This window comes from Lampetra planeri, chromosome 24 (assembly GCF_965212315.1).
Source record: "Lampetra planeri chromosome 24, kcLamPlan1.2.h2, whole genome shotgun sequence".
Taxonomy (NCBI): Eukaryota; Metazoa; Chordata; class Hyperoartia; order Petromyzontiformes; family Petromyzontidae; genus Lampetra; species Lampetra planeri.
Window position 1 is genome coordinate 11,506,339 of NC_136130.1, and position 9,035 is coordinate 11,515,373.

Sequence of the window (9,035 nt, forward strand, 5' to 3'; positions counted from 1 at the left end):
CGCGAGAAGATTCGATGTCGTGGGTCTCGAATGAGGAGGTTTGTTTATTGATTCTGGACGTCCGCGTTTGTTCCACTCTGTTCGCCGGCAGCGCGCGGGTGGTGAGATTCTGGGGTGGCTACAGCAGCAGCGCCGTGCCATCACAGATGGAGGGGAGATCGGGAGTCGAGCCGCTGGGCGAGGTACATTGTTGAGGTGTTGTTTGGCGGGAAGATGAATAATCAGGGGCAATAAAGTGTTTAAACTCCCCAGCCATGTGCGTGTCTTGGCGGTGTTTTTGTGTTGGCAGAATGATCGCCAGGGGATTGGTGTCGGTTTCAGTGACCCGTTTGTGATGCGCACGGCGTTATTAAATTAGTAATAGCCACTGCATCAACTCAACACGATCGTCAATAACACCGTGGTCTTAAAAGGAAAAACAAAAATATAATAGGCGACGTCTCGGGCACCTGAATCTATCATAAAAGCAGCCAGCAAGACAAACTTGTTGATTGCCGAGGAGAATAGGGAACGTTTGTAAATCTATTTATATATACGTGACCACACCTTTCCGTTCGCCATTATTCAAACATAGTGCAAGATGTCACTTCATGCGTCTGCCATCGAACGATAGTTGCCTGTGACGGACAGCACTTGCCCCAACATTCTGTTAAGGCTATACGGGGAGAGGGGGGGGCTTTGTCTTTGATGTAAATGATTGATGAGCTGAATCTATCAGTTTTACACGTGGGCTTTCGCGACCAATATCATCCATAATATAGTTTTGTTGGGGGTTAGATCGCGTAAATATATAAATGTGTCATCAAATCCGCCACCACCCGACACAGCCAACTAGTACGGGTTGTCACGTAAACAGAACGTGGCCAATTCGTCACTAGTACAGCAACACCGCTGTGTTGGAGAGCCAAGCCACAACATTTACAATCTGAGTACGACGTTTCGCCAGTAATTACAACCAGCTTCATCAGGCAACAGCCAGATTTGTGAATAAGTCCACCTTGTTTGTTCCTTATATAGAGAGGCGCAGATGTGGTGACCACAACTACTGAATCGATCTCTAAAACTCGCTCTTCATTGGCCGCACCAAATCAACATGATGGGTAATGTCCACGAATTCCCATAGACTATAATGGGGGAGGGGGGGGGCAACATCCAATGGTCAAAGGTAATGCCTCCCCCCATCATAGGTGGGGGTGGAGGTTCACCCCCAGGTCCGGTCGCGTTCGTCCCGAAGACGCCGCGCGTCCACTGCTCAGCGTCGTGAAGGGAAATCCCCGGTGACGTCGTCACTTCGCTGTAGCCGAGTGGATGACAGAGGCGGCTGCGAGACTTTGACACGCGAGTTCGAAACCCGGCATTCTTACTTAATGTTTGTTTTTTATTTCATCCTGCGTGTGTGTATTGTTTTCATATGTCGTGTTGTAAGGGAAAGATAAATACAAATCTTAATGTTTTTATTTATACATTTTCATTAAAAACTTTGAAAAAGCTATTTTAAACAAGTCGATTATTTGATAACCAGAGCATTGCTGATGCGCACCAAGGCTGCGTGGTGTCGTGGGTAGCTTGGCTGTCTTCGACGCTGGCGACCTGGGTTCAACTTGCACGGTCTTATTGTGCCACAATTATGTGTGTGTGTAGCTGTCAGTGCACGTGCCTGGAGGAGTCAGACAATAAAAATGGAGAGACCTGCAGGGACAAGGAAAACCAAAAACATTTACAAGCTTTTTTCCCCCCGCAAATTTTGCTAAAATATTTGACCAGCTTCTTTTACTTCAATTAAAGCCTCATTATCCTGTATATGAATGCTTGTAAACCGGGGTTTCAGCTTTAAAGCTGTAATCCCCTTGGTTGAACAATAAAATACGTAACAATAGAGCAACAGCACTCAAAACGCGCTGTGAAAGCGGTCAATTGCGAACATTCCGGCCACGTGGGATGTCGTTTTGTTGGAAAATAGCATTAGAACTGCAATTTTTTGGGGTCAAAAATCTTTTAAAAAAAGTAAAATTCAAGCATTAAAACGTAATTTATAGTAATAATGGAGGGCCGGGGCTTGAAATAAATGACAGAACCGAATGCCAGTAGAATAACATGGGGAAGACAGAATTCCCATCGGGTTACATTGGGTAATTATAATGTCCATTGGCCTAAAATTGAGAAACAAATGCCAAATAGGTTCCAGTGAGACATCGGAATGCCCATGAGATCACAACATACAGTGTGGACTGCTGATTACTTTGTCTGCTCGAGTAGAACAGCCCCCCCCCTCCTGCAATGGGGTCCCTACCTCGAATAAACAATAATCACAGCACCCGTTTGCCGTGGAGACATAATGTAATACAATAACAATTTACAACCTTTTATCAATCCAGTGCAGGAATGAAGGCCTCCCCACGCTGCCAAGCATGAGGCTTGTCTGACCATGCTTCCCTGTGGTGGCTATTGACGGTTTGTGAAGAGGCGGTTAACCAAGACTGGTTCAGATATTTCAGTTTCAGTTTCATTTATTTGGTATAGCCCTGTGAGCCATTCGGCTCTTGAATCGGGTGCAACCGCAACAAACAAAAAACTAAAACATGAACAAGAAAACATATTAAAGTGACTATGCGCAAACAGAAAAATCCAAGAAAAACTGCAAAAATCTTCCAGAAAAAGCACCGTACACCAACGCTCTGTGCAAAAATCCCAGTGGAAGTCAAACAACAACAACCACAAGACAACTTACATTAAAGCCATCATTCTAACTCCGTACTCCAACAAAAAAACATGGCCAAACCAAAAAAACTTTTCGAAATCACCACCACTGGCCCGGGATTGAACTCAGATAACCGAGGTCACAGCGCACCGAGCAAATCACCGTGCCACTGCTCCGCCAGTCCACTCTCTAATACAATTAGTCCTCTCGAAAGATGTTTTAACATCTTAGATCGTTTTTTTGCAATGCGATCCGAAATGTAACGGTAATACTGAACACGAGCTGTAACGAGTACATTGTTCATCGCTTTATCCCTCTCTCTTCTATCCGGTTTCCTCCGCACCGGAGATTGCTGTCCCATACGCAGCCCCATTGGGCTTCGTTTTAATGAAGGAAAAATAAACGACTGTAATTGACCCGAGCCTCCATATACACGGCAGAAGAACAAATGCCGCTGGAAAACATTGGTCCGGAAAAGGCTTTTGGCTCATGTACCGAAATGTTATTACTCTCTTCTTACATTTTTTTTGCCAATTAAACAGACCCTTATCGGTTTGTGCATGGAGCCATTATTTAATTATTTCATACCGTGTATGTATTACAATGGGAAATTGCCAATAAATATTTACAACATGGGATCGTGGATTCAGCTGCGAAACAGGAACCGTCCGGAGCGCGAGGACGACGGCGCCAATGAACTCGACTCGTCGATGACCCCGACTGGCCGATGACCCCGACTGGCCGATGACCCCGACTCGCCGATGACCCCGACTCGCTGACGACCCCGACTGGCCGATGACCCCGACTCGCCGATGACCCCGCGGGGCACCGGGACTCGTCGTGCCGCATGCAGACTTTAGAAACGTGCGTTCAGATCGTTTCGATTATTCGGCTGCTCGACATTTCCACGTGATAATCCACTCTCGTTGAGCTGTCATTTGTGGCCAGGTCGCTTCTGAAGATTAATCTAATAGCTCAGTGGGCTTTACCTGGCAAAATAAAGCATAGTAGAGTTGTATTTTATTGTTGTTCATCTCTTATCTTTCCTATACTTTTGCACTCCTGTTTGTTGTTGTAACGTTCTGACCTGCCCTGACTGGATACCTGTGAAAAAGAGCTTTACAGCTCATCGGATTCCTTCTGCAGTATAAATAGATTCTGAATCAGAGTTTTTTTTGTGTGTTTTAAGAAGCGCCCAGTACAAAACGCGAGCGATAAAAAAAATGGAAGGGGGGAGGCACAGACGAAAACCCGAGGAGAGGTGGTCACGGGGCAAGGGAGAGTGAGGAAGCAGGGCTCGCTCGCTACCCTGCTCACGGGAGCACGGATTTGTTTAGGGGAAGGTAAGGCGGGCAAGGGAAACACAAAACGAAGGGGAGAGGCGACACACAGAGTCGTTCTTCACTCGCCGTATTGCACTGTGCTGGGGCTGTTCTTACGGCACGCGCGCAGTGCACACGTGGCAAGGTGCGTTGGGATTGGACGCCTACGTACCCAGTAAACAGGCCCAACGTTGGGCCAACGTTCCTTGCTCACTGGGTAAGACTGCGCGTCTCACCTCGACTCGTCACCGAACAACTTTCCACGTCCCTCCAACAGCCTCCTCTGCCGAAGAGGAGGCGAGAGTCGTTGACATCTCCCGCACTTCGCATTTAACCCGCGACTTTCCATCGCGAGAGCCGAAAGAGCCACACTTAAACTTCATGGTTTATACCGCGCAGTTCTTGAAAAACGATTTAAATCGCTGGACTTGAAAACACCGTTTAATCATTGGATGGCTGTCTAATTTATTCTCACTTTAGGGGATCTAATGAGATAGTAGTAGCAGCAGCAGCTCTTTGATATCCACTTCCGTGGGCCGTTCGTGATTCGTGCACCGATCTGCGAGCGACCCAAATGGAGGCGACTTCGTCTCGTGACCACGTGATGCCGATAGCACAAATTGGGACAGGGCTGGGGCGCAACGTTAAACAAGTGGTAAAGAAATAAACAAAACACAATTGATAATTTAAGAAGAATCACGGGTGGCTGCATGATGGGTTATAATCATTATCGATCCACTGCTGAGTGAAACGCTACCAACGGGGAACCAGCTGGCTCCGTCGACAGCCAAACTTACACCAACAATTTGTTCGAACTAAAAAAAAGGGGTCATTTGTCTTTGTCAGCTGCTGTTTGTCTCTTGTCGTGCAACCTCGACCGAACAAAAAAAACCATGTTCCTTAAAAATAAACACGAGAAGGAAAATCCAGACACTGCGATGATGGGGCATTTGGCTTCGCCCTGCTCAACGCGTCCGGCCCATTGCCCACAGATGTGTGCTCGGCTCGCCGCGGACAAGAGCGCTCCTGTTGAGGTGAACGAACATTTTTCTTGGCTGTCAAGCGAAAGGCTCCCGCCCCAATTGCATGAAGAAGTATCCGCGCGCGCGTGTGTGTGTGAGAACTGCGTACGCGTTGTTTGTGTGGCAGGCGGGGCAGGTGGCACGGTACAGTCACTGCACTACTGCTGCCAGTGCCCCGAGCTTTAGTTTGGGGCCCAGACACCACTGGAAATTGGAATATGGACCTGGACTCTGGGTATCTCCCGTGTCGAATTGATTTTCGAACGAGTACCCGGTGCGATGATCTGTCAGCATCATTGCTGTGGAGACAAACTCGTGTTTACCAGCCTTAGTAGTTGGTGTTCACTCACATAACTTGTCTGAATGGTCTCTTGGGCAAAAACACATAGGAATATGTTTAAATATAAATTGCTCTGGTGTGTAATAGCAATGTGTTACATCTGTTGATTTCGTAAACGCTATTCGGAACTACTGCATGGGATGCTGTCACGGGGTGATGGTTTGTCGCACGGGATTTGAAATCGAGGGGTTACCGGTTTGATCTCCCCCCAGCCGGCAAATTAAAACAAAGAGTTCACAGTTCTTCAACACGGTGGTGCATGGCTGCGGCCTTGCTCAAAGCGCCTTCTACTTCGTCGCCAATCTCAAGAGTTGACCCTGGCCAACGTTGGGACGATGTCGTGCCCGCTACCTTGCCTGCCGTGTGTGTGTGTGCCTCGCGCCACAGCAGACAACAGCAGCAGAGAGTGTTGCTAACACAAGGCGAATCATTGTGCGTGTAAGCGTGGCTATGTGTGCGTGTGAGTGCGTCGTATAAACGTTGCTTTGTGTGTGTGCAAGGATTCAATGTGAAGGGCACACACACTGGATCACTATGCTGTTCCTACGCCTCTGTTGTGTCAACACTGACGGGATTCATTTTTAAATATTGCAAAATTCACTAGGAAATGAAAATGCAGTTGAATTCCACCACGACCACTCTGGGTATGAGGACCATTCGCTGTAACGCATGTCTTGTCACAGCTAAGCCTGGCACCAAGTCTCGGTGTAGAGGCCGCATTGATGATATGAGTGTCGAGGGAAACATGCCAGCACTGAGATAAACACCGATGATGATCAAAACTTTTGAGAACAAGATGCAGGAGATGGCCAGGCATTGCAGACAAAAATGCGAATCATAGCGACGATCTCAAAATCCAGCTGCACGTTGCATTATTCCACGTCCTCTTAGCTTCGTTTCCCAGCCACAAATCTATTTCTAACAATATTTCCCTTGATAAAAATAAGTAATATAAAAAAAAAACTTTATTAAAACACGCTTTAATGAAATGTAACGTACTAGTAATGGAAGAACTGTCCTCACACTCCGCTTTGGAATCCCTTCACATTATCTCTCTTCCAACGTCCTTATCAGAACTTTACTCAATGTAAAACACGAACACATCTATTGCACCTTCAATAATGCTGCTTGTTGCTGGCTGTCGCTATTTTTGACCTTTGGCCTTTGCTCAGCAACCATGAATAAAAACGACGTGACAAGGTGGCAACAACACGCACGTGATCACATTGCGGATCACGTGACCTCTGAAAACTGCTTGTCAATCAAATGCCGACGAGAATGAGTTTTCCCCTTTTATTTGGCAACAAAACTAGGTGTTGCCAGAAAAAAAGGGGAAAAACCTATTCTCATATTTTGGCAAATGCAGACGGTGAGCATACAAACCGCACGCATTCCTGGCGGTGCAGCTGTGAGGTTGCCAAGTGGTAACATGTGGATGTTTTGTTGATCAAGATATTAAAGGCATTTTCACCACAACCATTCTCAATACGAGAACGAATAACTGCATTGAGCGGAAATATTATTGCATTTTTGCATGCGTCACGCACGTGGCTTTCGGAAGAGATACATTGACCCATGCGTTGCCTTCTGGTTTAAACAAATTAACGAATTTATACCATGATACAGTCGTAGTAAGGGGCCGTCACACGGCGTCACAAAAAGTCAGACCCCCCCCTCAAATATGACGTCACAAAGCTCTGCCCCCCCCCCAAAAAAAAACATGCTTCAAATCGCTTTAAACTATTGTCATTGTAGTGCGTATTTAATGTGGCGCTGCACTCTGATGTTGTAGGAAAAAACATTTATTAAAAAGTCTATTTAATTAAGTAGAACGTGTTGTCTATATTTATTTAAAGTTGCGCATTTTGATGTGACGTCACATTTCTCAAACCCCCCCCCTCGTCACACATCGTCACAAATGTCTGACCCCCCCCCCCCCCCCAGGTGTGTGACGTCATTTATGGACGGCCCCTAATAGTTTTACTAATTGTGAGATTGCAAGGGATGGCAATGGCTTCGGAAGGCCTTCATCCAGTAATGGATAGATCATGGCTGATGATGATGAATGCTGTGACCAAATGTTAATGGGTGGCCCCGATGCTCGGGTGCACAACTTCTCAAGTATCGTCCAAAATTAAACATTTACTATGCTATACACTTTTCCTTTACTATTAAATGATGAAAGCCAAAATAGCAATAACCATATGTGCAGCCTCTTTTGTGTATTTGCTACGGTGGGCAACACATTTACATTTTTCAATGTATTCCAACAGGGACGGATGATTATTGTCGGCAGTTTTACACGCACACACACACACACCGTGCGATGAATCCATCACTGCCCGCAAAGTGGCGATGTCACCGCAGCAACTTGGCGCACAGAAAGGCCACGTGTAGACGCAAGAGGACCTCCGGCAGGAGGCTATGGCAGAGGCCCAGGGAGTTCGGGTGGGCAGCTGAGAATGGCTGCAATTTAATCCAAACGTGCCCCTAAGCGCACACTTGCTGCGATCGAGTTGCCCACATCGCTCTGCCCGCTGTTGTGCAAACTGCTCATTCGTCATGAGCAGCGGGGTGAAATTGTTTTTGGAGGGCAGCTGGCACGAGATGGCAGGGGATGGGAGGGTGGCGTTGTGGTCGTCGTTCATGCTGCAGGCCACTGGCACTGCACTGCAGTCTCATAATCACCATCATCACCATCATCAGCAGCAGCCACGGTCACCCCTTTTTTATTGCGGGTGATGTCACACGTTCAAGTGCACTCACTGACTCTAGGTACGACAAAAAACACCGATTACCTCAACCCCGACCCTGCTTGGAATCGAGCCAGATGAAGATGTTTTGTGAGTGGACCAGAACGGCAGAAACGGGGGAAACGATGTCTGGCTTGTATGGCACAGGCCTTGATCTGGTCAAGGAGCAAACACCATCACCACGCGAACTCCGCTCGTCCTCGCTGGCCATCGAACAAGGGTGCTTACTGCATTGCATGGCGGTTTCAGGTGCGCTTCTGCGGCCGTCTGGAATGCTCTTCCGATATTAGGAAGCAACTTTTAAGTCATCTAGATTGATAACTAATTTCTTGAGAAATTAACTAATTTCTTGAGAAATTAGTTATTGTGTTTAGTTTGTTGTCCTTCTCCCGCACCTCCGATTAGCACGATTGGCTGCGTACGGTGCAAAAGAAGTTCAACATGCCTACACGTAGGCCCAACCACCTCAATAAGTGCCACAGTCAAAGCTTAAGGCAACGTGATTTCGTGATTGAATGTTCATTGCGGCATTGGAGCTCATCTCCCGTTTACAACCCTGAGCCAGTGGTGGAAGTTCCACATTCCTACGATGGGGGCAAGGACATCCACAGGACAACGACCGTTGGCTTCCTCACCAGGTGGTCCTCGTCATCTCTCACGCGGCGGGGGACGATGGCCTGAGTCAATCCCCGACCGGGATTTGAACTCGCAACCTACCAACTGGGATCCACTCTCCCGCTGAGCTACCCCTTCCTTAAGTCTTTCCATGCCCATGTAAGTGAATGTTAAGCCTGTTCCTGGGTTTCTAATGATTTAGTTTGAATGTGCTGTTTATTGGATTAAACATTGGAATATAGAGGGAATAAACGACATTTATACTTCCTTTCAAACGTTTCCCTC